Source organism: Spodoptera frugiperda, chromosome 29 (assembly GCF_023101765.2).
Source record: "Spodoptera frugiperda isolate SF20-4 chromosome 29, AGI-APGP_CSIRO_Sfru_2.0, whole genome shotgun sequence".
Lineage (NCBI taxonomy): Eukaryota > Metazoa > Arthropoda > Insecta > Lepidoptera > Noctuidae > Spodoptera > Spodoptera frugiperda.
Window position 1 is genome coordinate 9739567 of NC_064240.1, and position 18186 is coordinate 9757752.

Consider the following 18186-nt stretch of genomic DNA (forward strand, 5'->3'; position numbering starts at 1 on the left):
TGTCTGTGTGTCTATGCGCGCTAATCTCAGAAACGGCTGATCCGAGTTGGATGCGGTTTTCACGAATATATTGTGGTATGCTTAAATTTACATTTAGTGTTTGTTTCATGTCAATCGGTTCATAAATAAAAAAGTTATGTCAAATTAAAGAATCACGTCGAACACTATTCTATGCTTATACCATTAATCTCCGGCACTATTTGACGGATTTGGTGGAAATTTGGTACAGATATAGTTTAGAACCCTAGAAAGGACATAGGATAGTTTTTATTTCAAAAATCTATATCTTCTATACATATAATAAAATCGTAGAAAAGTCGTTTCTTTTAAATTATTTAGTTTAAACTTGGTTATTATAGCATAGAGGATAGGTTGTAATATAATTTCTTTTTTAATTGTTATAAATTTGTAATTCGTAGCTTTCTTCAGTTTTAAGTTAGTTTTCATCTTAAGTTAAATGGAAAGATTATAATATTTCTTTAGTTTAAGTCCGTTTTTAAACTATTTTTCAATGCCCTAAGTGAGTATACATCTATTAAATTCAAACGCAGAGCTCAGTATGTTGATTTTTGAAGAGTTCCCTGGAATATCTTCTACATCTCATTTTTGAAGAGATTCCGCGAGATCGGGAACTATGTGGTTAAAACCAAAAATTTGCCGGAAGTCACTATTCCACGCGAACGAAGTCGCGGGCAAAAGCTAGTCTTTAATATAATTATGTAAGATTAATAACTGTGAAGCTCTTAAGAACTTTGTGGTAATATGTCTCCATATATTGAAATGAAAACCTTATGTGCTTGGAGCACATATACTTTCGGATAACTACAAAAGTAACTTCATTATAAATCCAAAGTCGTCTAAAATTAACCCTGTAAGGTTTATGGTATCTTTACAACAACTAATGAGTGTGACAAATGTAACTAAAAGCTTGTACATCCCTAGCGAATCGTGTCTCTGGTTGTAGGTCAAAGAGACCCCGTGTCCGTAAGAATAGTATAAATTAACTGTGACGGTCAAGAGGTTAAACCAATGATATTTGACTTTATATTGCGCAAAATATTATGCAAATGTGACTGTCATGGTATGGCAATTACTTTAATAGAAGTGTGTAGAATTGAAATGGATATTCTTGGGTTGGTTATTTATTTTAAAATATTACATGGAATAATGTGAATATATTATTCATTGTATAGCGGCATTACGTGCCGTAATGTGCACCTGTGCCTACCCCTTCGGGGATAAAAGGCGTAAAGTTGTGTGTGTGTGTATGAATATACAATTATTAAACGATGAAGTTTTGCAAATTACTAAACTATAGCAACTGTTATAGTTTAGGGCTATTAGTTACTTTTTTATATAATCCGGTAAACGAGCAGACGTATCACCCCATGGCCAGCAATCTTCGTCACCCATGGACACCCGAAACACTCTGGCGTTAGAAGAGCGTTGGCGGCCTTTTGTGGGTTAGGAGTTTAAGGGTTGATGGGAAATCGGGGATTGGGAAGATTATAAAGGGGGTAATTAGGCCTCCGGTACTGGTATATTATATTAATATATATTACCTTGCTGCTACTATACTATAGCATACTAGTATATACTATAGTAAATACCAATTATAAATGCCTACGTACGTATTTATAAGTATATTATTTTAAGTCTTACCACCTATCTACTATATAAAAATAAGTCAGGTTTTCCTTCCTGATGCTATAACTCCAGAACGCACGAACCGATTTCCACGGTTTTGCATTCGTTGAAAAGGTCTCGGGTTCCGTGAGGTTTATAGCAAAGAAAATTAAAAAAAAAATCATGGTGGCGAAACGGAGTTTGCCAGGTTTGCTAGTGTCTAATAAAACATTTAGATTTAACCAATATTTCATTTAATTTTTGCCTACTCCTGCCTGTCTTTCCAACGATAAAAGTCGTGATGTTGTCGTCACGTAAAAATAAGTAAATATTTCCGCCCAACAAACATATCTAGCGCTTATACGTCACAAGTACGGAGGGCGATAAACCTTTTGTAACCATTTTTATATCAATATTCTTTGAGTTCAATTTATTTGAGTACCAATACATTTGTTTGGTAAATAAGTAATATTAGGAGCGGTGCGCCGAATACGTTTTCCTTTCCTTTCCACAGCTAAATAATATGCCTCCTTACAAAGAAAACAGAAACTACTATTACTTATATACAAAAATGAAATACGGGGAACAAATATAGACTTATGAGATTAGGTAATGAAATGGTGGAATTAAATTATGTTGAGAAAGTAACTTGAGTAGTTCTCTAGGGGCGGACGTTCCAATTTGGTTTTCTGATTATAGTATTTTTAATACTTATCATTTGAATGAAACTCCCACGGCCTCACCAGAAATCCGGCGTGAAACAACGCTTGCGTTGTGTCCAATTAGCCACCTTCCCAATCCCCGATTCCCAAACAACCCTTAAATTCTTAACACCCAAAAAGCTGGCAACGCACTTGTAACGCCGCTGGTGTTTCGGGTGTCCATGGGCGGTGGCGATTGCTTACTATCAGGGGATCTGTCTGCTGCTACTACCATAAACAAAATAAAAGTGTATTCGTAAAACATATTACCTACCTACTAATCACAAAGTCTTGGGTTCAAGCCTCGAATTGAGCTAAACTTCAGAAAGAGCGCTTAACCGTAATGAGGAAACTGATTACCTACGTTTCTGGTGAAAACTTGGTACAGTAACTACATACATTGTAGCGTATCTACATGCCTATACAAATAACACTAAACTTGTCGTCAAGGTAAAACAGAAAAGAAAAAAAACAAACCTAATCCACAAAAATATGGCAAAAATGTAACCACAAAATTTTATTCGAAATGGGTTGTCATAAAAGTGCATGTATGTATATGATATACAGTTAAAAATATACATAGGCAGGCATAGTTGCGAGCGCCAATGAGTCGCGTGTGGTCTCTTATTGACGTCATAACCGTAATACAACTTTTTTGAAAGTAGGTCATGTGTTTTCTGCGCGCAGCAAAAAAATAATATCATGCGCCTTTTAGCACGCTACCTCTGCTCGCACAGCCCTACTCGCGACTGTGTTTTTACCTATGTATGTACATTTTATTCGCAAATTATGTATGTTAATTAAATAGGGTTGATATTATACGGATGTGGTTTTAGTTATATGCGGGATTGATTCGGTTTTGATGACGTTGTTTGGGTAAGCATTTTGAATATCCAGGACAATACTAAGTTAAGTGTTGAAGATTCAGTCTAGCATTGTCTCTTTCTAAAGACTCTTAACTATTGAACATTCGATATGTAATTGTCTCTCTCTGAAGACTCACAGCTATATAAATATTTATTTAGTTTAACAGTAACAACGGTAGATAACCGATTAAAGTAACTGACATTAAAATGAAATGATAGAAGAAGTTATATTATCACTAAAACAAAACATTGTCAATTCAATGTTTTGTTTCAACATGTCAACAATGGAAACAATGACTTTCTGTCTACCCCCTCAGGGAATAACTCACTCATAATTACATACATAAAACTGAGAAAGATGCTAATCCCATCACTTTCTGTATAAAAAACACTGCACTATCACTTTGCTCTATTCATATCTAAGACTTCTTATTCTATAGTTGAGCTCACTAACTCCAAAACAACGAGGTCGTTAAATCCTAAGGCTAAGCCCTATAACACCGGAATGTCAGCCTATTTTGAACGTTACGCAGAAAAACTTTAGAACACAATTTCCCTTAGACGAAATATTTCAAGTTACATTTTATTTAGTTTGAGTAATCCGCTTTACTCCCGGGGGTGTTTCACTTTCTAAACAAATGTCTTTGTTTTCATATTATATACAAAGTATACAATACATATACATTGTATACATATTCAGTAGGAGTATACCTAGATCTATGTATAAAGTAAGCATATAATATATGTATGTTGATGTTTGTCTACGATAGTTTGTACATAGTTGTAAGTTATGTATCAAAACATGACACGTTAAGCCTCGTCTCCACTAGGAACATTTGTCGAGCGACATGTGTCCCCAGAGACATCGGGCGATGTCGGGCGACGTCGGACAACATCGCCGCGACATTGTTGACTGTGCGACAAGGAACAGGGGGCCTACTCCGGTTCTCGAATGCGAAGTTTCGTTTAACCTTCGGCCGTAGGTTTTATTGATTTACTAATAGAATTACTTGAAATAACGTTTTGTTTTTAATTTCATATCAAAATCTATTTATTTATCTTCATTTCATTCGTTAACAGTTAACGAAAGTTCGCAATAAATAGAATTGTAGTATGAAATCTGCGAAGTTTTTTCGTTCGTTCGTTGAATTAGAGTAGACCCCCAGTTTCAACAATGTCGCGGCGATGTTTTTCTATGTCGCCCGACGTTGTCGACAAATATTCCTAGTGGGGACGAGGCTTTATGCGACTTGTGCCCACAGCTTCGCACACAACAAGCTGGTTATTGATAGAAGTTTTGTAATTATATTTCATAAGTTTACCTACATTAGTACATTATAAGTTAGTTCACCTTCTTCTTGGTACAGAAAGATGTATGATGAAAGATGATGTATATTTAACTTTTTACTAGTTGTGAGTATCATATTTATATTATAATGATCGGTAATACATAGGTTATACTACATACAATACACAATTGAGTAGTTTCCTAGGTCAATAAAAAAAATATTTTGACTTTTTAATACAATGTGTATTGAGAGATACAATGTGTATTAAAAAATATTTTTTCCATCCCAAAATAATAATGAATTTGACGATATACTTAATTATTTTCTAGTTAATTTTTTTGAAATATGTATATGCTATTCCATGCAAAATTTGACGACGTCATAAGTGATCTTCTCTCCTCGCCCAAGGTGGGAGAAGTCATTAGATGATTTTCACCCTCAAAAAAAGTTCCTTCCTACTTCGTGTTCAGTAACCAGAAATTACAATAACATGACAAATGACACACTCTACATTATACAAAGTAAATAATACAGAATACTTAAAGACTTCCATATAGTTATGATAACAAGAAACAATTGCATGTTAATTTCATACAGGGTAATTTGCAACAAAAGTAGCTATTAGCCTTAATATTCCTAGGGAAGGCAACAAAATGGGTTAATTTAAGTGCTTACCTCTGTAAACTGCCAACAAGAGAGGTAATCTTATTCTGAGTATTTTAAGACTACGTTATACTTATGTATTTCTTTTACTGCTAAATAATATTTTTCTCAGTTTGACCTGTAAGTATGTTTGTGCGCGATTATCTCGCGTTTGGCTGAACCGATTTTGATGCGGTTTGCAGCATAGTCTGGATGTTTGTCCGTCAATCACGCTGAAACTACTGAACGGGTTTTGATGAAATTTGGTATTCAAACAGGGTATGAACTGACTTTGGTGATAGGATGCTTTTTATCCCACGAGAATGCGAGTAAAGTCGCTGGCAGATGCTAGTAAATAATAAAGCATCCACACACTCATTACTTCAATTCAAACATGGTTAGTGGCTAGTTTTATGCTTCATGATAAATTTTAATAACTATCATGAGACATACTAAATTAACTAAAAATTACGGTTTACTTACGTAAATGAACGGGGAAAAGCTCTTCTAATTTTGAGTCACAGATGGACTCTTCATCATGAGTGGCGTGTGCAGACGATATTATCTACTAGTAGAGCTTATCTCCATTAATTTACGTGAGTAAACCGTGATTTTTTTAGATTAGATTCATGATATTATATTGTCTGTAACCTAAAGGTGACAGTCAATAGATGAACAAATTTTAGTTTTCGTAAAAGTATAAAGTATAAATATATTTGACTTCTCTGCTACATAATCTTGGAGTATCATGACTTAAGGTATCGATTTATTCATTGTCTCTGGAGATAGCGTTAGATCGAATCTCTTTGTAGTGTTTGCCGATAAAATGCTTTTCATATGAGATTTGCTCAATATTTTCATTTGAATTGGATTTCTTATTGGTAACTTTGTAAAGAATTTATTCGATGTTATCATAGATTAGGTACTGCAACAGTCATTGTGGTATATGCATACATACATTATTATGTGTGTATTGTACCTCAACCTCACGCCTGTCTCATTTTGGGGTAGGCAAAGGCAATGAAAGGTCAATTACTACAAATCTTACACACCTCTTTCGCTTCATCAACAGTCATCAGTCTTTTCATACATGCTCGTCGGTTAAGGGTACTTTTAATTTGGCCCTTCTTTAATATATCGCCAATCTGTGGTATATGTTAGGTGTTTATTAGTCTCTCAAAACTCTCTATACCTAACATATATTTTTTCTGATCCCAGAAGTTCTAGGTACATAAATACACTAAAACAGATGATGTAGATCACATAAATAATTGTAACCTGCACGAAAACTCTTTATGTTCGAGTATGAAAATTAGTCTTTAACTGAAAATATACAAAACAATATATGATATATACCTTTCTGCTGACTGCAGAGTTCTGTCGGCATGTGGAGATGTGGATCAACCCGCCCTCGTCCTCGGCGTCCGCCACAACATGTCTCACCAACTATCTGGAACAATTACAAACGTACATTCATTTACATTGTTTGTATCGTTCATATGTTTTCGGCACTAACTACTACACTCAGAGACATTTAATTATTACCTACTTAAACTAGAATAGTTTCATTTAGGAACGATTTTATATTGAAAACAGTTACTAAGGACTAGGTAAGTAAGACTTAAGTAAGTATTATATGACTCTGAGTACGACGGTAAGACATTATTCTTATATCGTTATTAGAGGATTTTGTAAACCTTCATTTTCAATCTATCTGTAACATCGAATAGTTAAGTGTCCTCTTCGGTATTTCAACTTTATTCCAATAATACAATAAAAAATATATAATACTATCCACTAGATTTATTAATAGTTGCCAACGTAACGTAATTTACTTTCAATACAATTACCCAAAACCCCATAACTACATTGTTTTTCTTCCAAAAACAAGAAAATACGTACAATACGAGAAAAATTGCAGGTTTCTCGGCGAAAACCGAACTAATATACGCCTTTAGATTTATATAGATAAATCGTGCTCGAAAAATGGCGGCCAGGCTCCCACTTATTACGTAGAAACAATAAATTGGGGCAAAATGTTACCACTGCGACCAGAGGCTTTCTTTTATCCTATCGAGTTATGTAACATTATACCCTATTGATTTCGGGAGGCTCGCAGCTACAATTTGATACTACACGTAATACGGCAGCGCCTTTTCTATTATGCTAAACTACTCGCCTTTGAACTAGTGTTCCCACAATTTATTTCTCTTCGTTACATTTAATTCGATGTCGTGCCACCGCGAGATGGCGCCACACTCGACCTTGCGGTCCCACTGCCGCGAAAAACTTATCAACATTATGAAAATTAAAACGAGTCATTATCAGTTATTTATATTCACGTTTATATACCAGCTAATTTAAATACGAATTATGTCCAGAGGCGTCCCGTCCGTATCTTTGCAAAACTTACAAGGTTCTTGAGAACATTCACATTGTAGCAAAAATAATGGCTGACATAAAAACGTATTCTCACTCGTGAAAATATTTGGACTTCATCTCTGTTAAAAAGTAAGTTGGAACGTTATGGTTTTTAATTTAGATCTTAATTTGGTGTGCCCTCAAAAATGTCGAGTGTTCCCCACTTCCCTCTCTTCTATTTGCCAACAATATAAAACCCTTTTTTCATTGGCACCCTCTCCCAGTTTAATTAAGTCAACAACTGCCGGCCATTTTAATAATGCTCGCTGTGCGCTGTTTTCATAAACGTAACCGCCAAAATAAAAATATATTCGCTCTATCACCTACAGGCTACAAGAAACTTCAATAAAAACACATAGTCCATCTAAGCCTTAGTGTTATGTATGTATCAATATTAATTATTTGAAAGCCTCATCTAGTTATTTGAAAGATTGACGTGTAAAAAGTTACATTGCAACCTATTTGCAAAAATGAATATCATTCATTCATTCATCATGATTCACTTGATTGTCATGTAATGGGCCTGGTGATCTGAAAGACAGGTTTCAACAGACACCAGTCTCAAGTTATTGTATCCTAATTGTTTGTTGTACATTGTTTGGTGATAATGAGAGAAATAAATACATGAAATGAAACATTATTCTCATTATTATTTTTTCTTTCTTTCTTTCTTTCACATCATTGTTGCTATTAGTAGTTCATTGACCTCTTAATGTTTTTTCTTGTTTCCAAAATGATTATGAATGAAAAACGTCAACCGTTGACCTCATTTTTGGTTGCCTTTGATAAAGTTGTGATTTATGCATTAAAATTTGTCTTTTTATTGTTCCCTAAGTGGTGAGCCGTAAGCCGAGAGATTATGTTAGGTTTAACAACTGTTGTTCAAACTTTTGCCAATGGTTGGAGTTTTTTAAGACTTTGTTCTTTTTTGTTTATTTTATTAAGTTAGTTTAGTTTTTTTTAAGGGGTGAAAATCATCCAATGTCTTCTCTCGCTTTGGGCGAGGCGAGAGGGAGTATTAGACTCTTACTGACTAAAAACCACCCCGTTCCTACTCCTGCTTTTCGAGCCGGTCATATTTTATTAAGTTAGGAACTAAATTGTGAAAAATGTCTAGATAGCCATTATAGGTTTCGAGAAAAACCTCTTTCAAAATACCTACGTGTTTTTTGTGATAAGATAATGCTATATCAGAGATGAAAGTTATTGGTTTTAGAGGGAGCGGTTAATTAATTATTAATGTAATAAATGACTTCTATTTTTAATAGTTATTACATATATATTCTTTTATATAATTTTATATTTATGTTTGTAGTCTCTTCCATGCATGTGGCACACGATTCATAGCGACAGTATTATAAAGGTTGAGAACCGTTGCAACTTATAAAATGTCACTCATTCGTAAAAGTGTGTCGTGGTGGCACATTATGCTAATACAGTGTCTTTTGTAAATCCCTGGGAAGGAAATAAATCAGCTTCTTAGGAGAATTAGCTTTTTACGCATATTTTTATAAAAGTAAAAGGGTATTTGGTCCTGATTTGGATGTTTATTTTCAGTAACAAATATATTTGTGTAAATTATTGTCAACATGTGATGGTTTGACTGATTAATTATTTTAGCAAATTACTTGAAAACCTTTCAACAAGAGGTTTTGGGTACAATATCCAGCACCATGTCCTATGTAAGGACTTATACGTAATTAATAAAATTATGTGTGTAAATAAAACGTACACCAGGAAATTTTTTATGGTATAACCGGTAAACGAGCAGACGGATCACCTGATGGTAAGCAATCGTCACCGCCGTTGTACAGTCGATACACCAGAAACGTTACTAGTGCCTTGCCGGCCTTTTTGGGGTTTTAGGAATTTAAGGGTTCTTAGGGAAACGGGGATTGAGTAAGGGTGTAATTGGGCTTCTGGTAACCTCACTCATACAACGGAACACAACGCAAGCGTTGTTTCACGTCGGTTTTCTGTAAGGCCGTGGTAATACTCCGGGATAACTAAAGTTTACTGCACTAATGAGCCAACATCAATACACATACAAGCAAATTAACTGCAATTTCTGATTTTCCACTGGAAATGAACGCCGAACACATTACAGAACGGCATGTAATATCAGTGGCTCTGATAATGACATATTGGGGAAAATCGAATTTGTAATTAACACACCAATTAGGGCATTGGTTTCATTTTGTATAATTACGCTTCTATTGTAAGTTTTCACGTTTATTTACGGTCATTTAGTGTTATTATTAGTTTTAATTACGATACTGTTTTATAACAGTGTAAACTGAACGGTTTTTTAATTAAATCGCGTTTTAATATAAGAAACATTGTTATAGTGTGTCTTGTATGATTAAATGTAAAATAAAATGTGTGTATGTAGTAGAATGCAAAATTATTATTTGACTGACTTTTATTACACGATTATTTATTGACAATTTTTTATTTAATGAAACAAGCTTGCCTCTTCCTTTCATAACCGCTGCAACTCCTGTAAGCCAGGATTCTACAGTAAATACAACCATGAAAACATCGGAACAAGTTTATTGCGTAAAATGGTTTAGACAAAAAAATAATAAAAACTATAATGTCTTGAAAATTTATTTACGGTAAAGTCAACAGCTGACTACAGAGAAGCAACTAACACCGTTTTTTAATCAAGACCCCAACTAGCTTCTTAGCTCCCACACAAAGCCCTACACAAATGCTAATGTAAATAAGCCTCCGTACATGCAGCGTGCATGTTAATTACCAGTACCTACCAGTATTACGTTACGTATGACCCTATTCCGTAGTTAACTCGTGTAAACGTAAAATAGAGTTGTACCACGTTCACAAGTTTTGAATTAATTAACGAGATTACTCGATTCACTGAGTTTTGCGTAACTTGTCGAAGTAAGTACAGTCGGGATGGTTTTCTACCAGATATGTGCTATGTTTCGTTGTTGTGGATGCGTATCATATTCATTGGTACACATAGCTTAGCACTGGTGGAAACGGACCCAGCTAAGCTATGTTTTTTATATGGAAAGATGCGTGCTATGGCTTCCTTACTATCGATACATCGCATACTCGAGCTGCGCATCTTCCTCGCACAACAACTTTGAGGCGGCGCGTCTTCATTTGAGCTGGAGTGCCGAACGCGCTCACGTTTCGATTTCGTATCATTTCGTAAACGTAAAGCAAATTCATACTAAGGGTACTAATAAAAGAATTGCATATTTAACAGACACCTGGGAGTATAGCAGTGCTCTGATAAATTTGAACCATTTAAACTGTGAGTTTCAATCCGTCTACCAAAAATGAAGACTATGGCAAACCTCTCTTAGATTAGTACACCTATAATCCTAGTCTACTGTTATGAGGTATTGATGCTACCAAATGTATTGGCTGACTGTACCTACGAAATCTGAATTTGTTGAACTTCACTGAAGTTTGAAGGTACGAGTATTATGTTTATGTTACCTGCGTGTGTATTGTGTGTGCTTGTCACGAATGTTGTTCTCTAGTTGGGATATGTTTTTGTATAGTTCGAGGTTGTTATTAGTAGTTGGTAGGTGAATACTAAGTTTTGTGATATTTACAATAGTGTAGAAGGGTGTTAGATTGATAGTTAATTTAATATGTCCAATCAGATAGATAAAATCTGATGGGAGATGGGCAGGTTACGTTTATTGATATAGTACCAATATCTGTGTTATGCGCCTTCGACTCTAACTAATTCCAACCCAATCCATATAACATCAAAAAGTACATTTTACACGAAACGTTTCCAAAAATAGAACCAATTTTGTTTTATTAATAAGATAAAAACTCGAAATTTTGCGCTTATTTCATTTGTATCCCGTTCTGCTTAAAATATTAATAAAATTAATTAAGCACCCATTGAGTTCGTCGTTGTACAAATTAAAGGTATTGTATTGCGGCTTATCAGCGCCGGTAGCCGTAAATGTAATTATGAGATCGTAGCGGGGGCTTGTAGCGGAGGTTCGTAGCCGGCGTAGCGGCTACGCGGCTACACTCGTACCGGATTAGAAATTACCGTAGCTACTGTCGTTAAGAATGTTTTTTTTTTCTAAATTAATTAAATGTAAGTAAAGCGTAGTAAATTATAGAAATTGAGTATTTTTAAGAACATAATTCATGGAATACTAAAGTAAGTTCTAATTCTGTTGACTACTGAAAAACTGAAGATATTTGAAAGCACCTGTTGAAAATTAAGGATTTTAATGACACAGCTCTAAGCCTGAAAGAGTAATGGAGGGTTTTATTGTAATTAGGTTAAATACGAGCAATAAATCACTGTCCGGTATCGACTATTAACTCTTCGATTTTGTTTCATTTACTACATTTTTATTGAATTCTATGTCCTTCGATTCTATTTATATTTTCTAGGTCTTTATCGTTCATTATCTTTTAAGGCTATCTAGATATATATGTGTTATTGATTTTATGTCCACTAACTACTTATTAGTGTGTAGTTAAAAGTTGTGTATGTGTGGCCCTAGTAGAATCTACTTAATCATTACTTTGTTTTTATGTATTAAGTCGCTAAATTATTTGTTGTAAACAACAACACTACCTGCCATTAAAGCTGTGGCAGATACTTTTAGAACACATTATCAAATTTCACTTTTATTCATCCTTTAGATAACGTCTTTAGGCAACAGCACACGGCTGAAGCGTTGGCAGATATTGCAACTGGATGAAAGATACTAACTGAGACAGTTGTCAAAGCAGGAGATGTATTCAATGGAATGCCTCCACAAATGCCTATTACTCTCCACAAACCATTTGATTATGGCTAGAATGGCCGATGGCAGATAAAAAGAAGAAGAAAAAAATATCCTTCAGAGACAAAATCATGGCCTTAGATTTTTTCCTTGTAAGTATAAATATAATGTTAAATTAACTAATAATTATGGTTTACTTACATAAATTAATGGAATAAAGCTTTACTAGTTTCGCGTCACAGAGGGGTCTTCTTCATGAGCAGCGTGCACTGACGCGGTGACGTTGTGCAACCTACTAACATATCATGTCTCATCTTCCAACATATACATTTCCCCATATTCAAATATTCCTTCAACCACCTATACAACAACTTCTCTATTAAAATTCACAGCCACTAAAAGATCAAAAGTGATACCTTAAAAAATAAATCCGTCACTCTGATCCGGTACGATTCGGATCACAAGCTTACATACCGAGCCTCCGGTTCTCCTCCGGTGTTCCGGTGGCATCAACTGGTAATCCCTGAGCCACATCGCTTATGCCCATTTCCGGACACCCGGATTTAGGAACCGTATTACATTTCACGGGTTTATTGTATGTTAGACCGGTGTATGGGGTTTGAGAACGTCTGTTATTGTTTCATCATGGTTTACACTTTTGTTCGTCAATATAATTTTGGCTGTAAACTTATTTTTCTTTACTGGTTAATGAAAACTTGCTTTTTCTTTCGTTTTGGTTTCGTGGTTAACAGAAATGGGGGTTATAGTTTTTGTAGTTAAATTAATAAATAATGTAATTAAATATCTATATTTATAAATTAATTTCTTCCATAGGTTTATGAGTTTCTTAGACTCTAAAACCACACTATTGATATCTCTGGTACCCAAGTTAAGATCGAACTTGTGTTATGGGTGTCAGTGCATTCTGTGGTTACACTTTATTTAGATAGTTCGGAAGTACGAACTATGTTATAAAGTTGACAAAGTACCTACAATCTGAATTCACCAAAATTAAACAAACTGATAAACAAAACAAATCCATAAATAAACAATAAACAAACAAATTACCTAATTAACATAAATTTATGACGTCATTTATGTCCGAGTATCGCTGCATGGAGTCCAATTGTGCGAATTTATTAACTTTACCAATAAACCCGTATTATATTCGAAATCGATGTGGCTATTTAACCCTAAAAAGGTCGGGTTATTACATATTATTACAATGAAATAATCTGCAGCTGTTGTACACTTAAATGGAAAGGTAGATGCTAAGGAATTTACTTTATTGTACCTACACCTACAACGGATTTTATAGAAACATCATTAAAAGATGATCACTTACGAGTAGAAGGTCCGCAAAATATCCTATAGTACCTATCAGGTAAACAAACATTGCTTCCTAAAAAAAACCTCATATTTTTTATTAATAAATAGTCTGTATACCAAACTAAATAGCTTTAAAAATTAATAGTCAAAGTCAATGTAAAACCATTTATTCCCAATTAAACCATAAATAGGTACTATTGACATTTCAATCTGTCCGTCAGTGAAACAAGATCCTGATGATGGGTTCCAAAGTGTAGCTTCGAATAGAGAAGAATGAACAAGAAACTCTATTCGTTACTGTTTAAAGAAAACATGTTTACAATATCGCCGATACATTAACAATACTAACAAATTACAACTAAAGGACTAGATCAAAACGAAATCAACAGATTCAATAAAAAAAAGTGAAATAAATAGAATTCGAATATCAAATCATTTCAAATCCATAGTTCGAATAGAACAAAAACAAATCATTTGAAATCCGCGCATAGTTCGAATAGAACACAGTGATGAATCACTAGTGTTGTGCAACAGTGAATGAACGATTAACCTCGTTATCCACGGGAGGTCCACTCAGCTTGCATTACACTCACTACGTCACTCACTTCACACATTATAGGTCCACTTCAGTTCTGTAATAGAATGTCTTTTTAACTTTTTGTGATGCATTACTTGTTTTGAAGTCTATATAGGTATATTAGAATGCAATAGAAGATGAGTCTATTCTATTGCCATATATTATATCAGAAACCAATTCAGACACCATTCTCCATCAAGAATTTTCTTGATAGCATTAACGTTTGCTTGGTCGCGCGTGGATGGTCACTCGACCAACTAGTTAAGCAAAAATCATTAGATTAAATTCAATGTTTTTAAAATTTAATTACCTATTCTGTGCTCTGTGACAGAAAATTAATTCTGAAATTAAGACTTTAAATAAATTAACGTATAAAATGTCATTTTTAAAACTGCATCAGTTGATATAACGCTCAGTGTTGAGAAATTATAGCTATAATTTCACTTCACGTTCACCTCTGCACGAAGCTGAATAAAATGCTTGACCTACATTTGATTATTATTAATCCCTTTGTCTGTTCCATTTATTTAAACACAAAAATGATCTAGCTATTTCACAATTTTTCTCAACTTAAAGTAAAGAGAAATAATGAATAATATTAATGTTGTTTATCTTACCTAGGCTCACCACCTATTACATGGGACTTACAACATAAATTGTGAAAAGTGGGTGTAACACAGTGGCATTACGTGCCATGATGTGCACCTCTGCCTACCCCTTCGGGGATTAAAGGCGTGACGATACGATATGTTGTTTATCTTACATGATAGAGTTAATTTTCAAGTATGTTTTTACTAAGCTTTGCAAAAAGATAGGTATTTCTTACTATTTTACATTCATCTTCACCCTATCATTTATAGCTTAGGTACATACATACATGGTTATTTATGTTTGTAAAGTAATGCTTATGTATATCAGGTAAGTTAGGTTTCAGGCGTGAGGATTCAGGCCTGTTTCCCGTGGGGATAGGCAGAAACTATGGAACGCCAATTTTACTTCTTTCGCTTCATTAACATTGTCAGTATTTTCAGGTATGTTCGCCCTTTAAGAATACTTTTAATTTGATCCTTCGTTAATATATCGTCAACCTGGTCGATATTTGTCCGTCTAGAGCGCCCTTTACCAACGGTCCCTATAACAAAAAATATAAATATTTCTTGGCAATTAAATAAACACATCTAGTAATACTTAAGAAATACCCTTACCAAATGAAAATAATGACGTCAAAAAATGAGATATAATAATAAAGTAGTACATACATGTAATAATAAAAATGTCACAGTTATATAACTAAAAGGTACATAAGTAAGTATGTATGTTTATTGTGGCTTGTTTTAAGACGTCTGATGGCCGGAGTGCTCTTAATGTTCGCATCATGAATTCGTGTTGCGTATAAACTTTGTTATTAGCGTTGGTAGCAGGCAATTATGACTGGCTCCCTGCCGCTGACGTGTTCGCTAAACTGAGGAATGAGGCGCTCACCCCGTTCGCGTTTTAAATGACAAAAATGTGCGAAGTTTCGTACGTGGATGGGCTGAAATGGGTCATGTAGATTTGGGGATTTGGGTGTTTATATACCAAAATACAAGCTTTGCTAGCCAGTAATTTGTTTAGGAACCGAATACCAACAGTAAATTAAGTTTTTGATTGCTAATAGTAAATTATTGAAAGCAAATCCTCCGCTAATGTCGTCGGTTTCTAGTACCCCATATGGCATTTAACGTGTTAAAGACATGATCAAATAAAACAAAGAAAGCATGGTCAATGTCAATTCCTTGTATGCGAACTAACAATGAGATTACAATGTAACATTATTAATAGCACCCGAGCATAATCAAGAAACAATTGTGTAGTTGTAATTAAATTGCTGACTAGCCCGAAACCCGTCGCTTGCCTAAACACATACAATTTTCCCTCCAACTCACCAACTTTCAAACTTAGAACCCTTTCATTCGAATTTCAAAGTCCCGATCGTTTATAAAGCCCTTTCTTATCAACGGCAACGGTTAAAATTTTATTAGAGGCCAGTATACAAGAAAGGAACGCGGTTGTTTTGAAGTTGTCGATTGTTTTGATGAAGTTTAAACTTTGTGTTTAAAGACGTATGGAATGAATCTAAACGTACATAGGCACGTTTTCGTTCGTTTTAAAATCTGGTCAATGTCATTGATAGCCAAAAACTATTTCTTATCCCTTATAGTTTCCTTACTTCTGGTCGCGACTTCGTACGCTCAAATAGATGATTCCTGTTTACGTGGGAATTTAGAGAAATCCTTACACTCCCTAAGGAACATATATACGCCAAATTTCAGCTTTCTCAGTCCAATAATATCGGCTGTGCGTTGTCTGTTAGTCAGTCTGTCATTCAGTAACGGAAGACTTTTATATAAAATACTAGCAAACTCGGCGAACTCCGTTTCGCCACCAATGAATTTTCTTTGCTATAAACCTCACGGAGCCCGAGACCTTTCCAACGAATGCAAAACCGTGGAAATTGGTTCGTGCGTTCTGGAGTTATAGCGTCAGGAAGGAAAACCCGACTTATTTTTATATAATAGATTTACATAGGTCTCAAAAGACAATTAGTGTTTAGTAGGTGTTACGTTCAATCTATATCTAGGTATAATTATATCTTTTCCTTTGAGGAATAAAGAGCGTGATCTTATGTTCACACAAAGAAAGAAAATAAAGTTAAATGTTTTGACATCGTGGTTTTACTTCGTGACAAGCTTTCCATTTCATTAAACCGCAAAAAACGAGACCGAAACGCACAAAGCGTAATAAAAAAGAAATCACAAGAATACTACATCTGGAAAGATAATGGTTTGGAATCATATTTTTATGAGTCATACGAGAAATCTCAGATTTTAATAACGAAACCCGACGCCATTTTCTTTCTCCCAATAAAGAAAATACTGGCCAATAAAAATACTGACACGTCATACAAAAATAATAGGCGATGTCTGTTTGTTCGAGGAAGAAGGATCGATTGGATCAAAGATATTTATTTCCTTTTTATTCCATGTGATCACTTCGATTTTGCAAAAAAAAAGTTTCAAGCAATGCTAGAGGGTCCATTCCTTAACACACCGCGGTGTTTGTCGCACTGCTTCTGTGTATGAGCCTCTAGCACTGGTTGAAACTAGTCTAGTTACTCGTCAAATAATTACGTGAGCAAGCCGAAAAACATAATAATTAATAAAATATCGTTCAAGGATAAATCATACGATTAAAAATAACAATGAAACTAAAATGAACAAGTAGACACAGTTACCGGCTAAACGTTTTTTGTTAAAGATTAAATGATTGAACGTCGATTACCGTTAATGGATTAAAAATACTCAATCGGTCGGAAGGGAAATAAATCAAGAAATAATTAATGAAATGAGTTCAGTTCAATAGTCCCAGTGGAACTTCGGTGTAATGGTTAATTGCTAAAGTTTCCAGAATGTTCTTTCATTGAGCATTGTTCAGCTTTTCCTTTCCATTTAATTGCTGTAACGGGATGAAGGTTTTATAATATTAAACTATTATTTTTATAGTGTCAACATTATTTACTTCAAACATTTATTTAAAATTCTCTTAAATTACGTTTTTAAATACTACTTATAAAATACAAAATAAGATAATATTAAAAAATATAAAAATAGGAGGCGACCAATAGCGAGAACATGATCTAAGCTACCGGTGATTAGGGCTCTTAAGAGAAATCTCCACAGAATACGTGCCTTGTGTTAATTTACTTGATTATAATGACAAAGATTATCTTAAAACCTATAGAGAAATGGTTCCTCAATACTAATTTCTGGATATTGAACAGTCCTGCATAAACGTAAAATAATATTTTATGGTTATCTCAGGAGAACGAGCAAAGAAAATCGTCTTTGCAAAATTTGGACTTATCGATCCTTTAAGTCCTGTATTAAGGATTAGGATTTTGCGAAATTGGATGTGATACTTTCTGCACTTTTCTATACACATATATAGTTAGAT

The 18186-nt window shown here is 34.4% G+C and overlaps 1 protein-coding gene across 37 annotated transcripts in view; it reads right to left on the bottom strand.

The window, feature by feature from the left end:
• LOC118268071 (glutamate-gated chloride channel) overlaps positions 1 to 18186 on the bottom strand; it is a 124298-nt gene that overhangs the window by 18737 nt on the left and 87375 nt on the right. For all 37 annotated transcript variants that reach the window (XR_007707419.1, XM_035582293.2, XM_035582299.2 and 34 more), the window contains one exon: positions 6481 to 6574. The gene's annotated coding sequence lies outside the window, so the exon portion shown is untranslated. The remainder of the gene's footprint in view (positions 1 to 6480; positions 6575 to 18186) is intronic.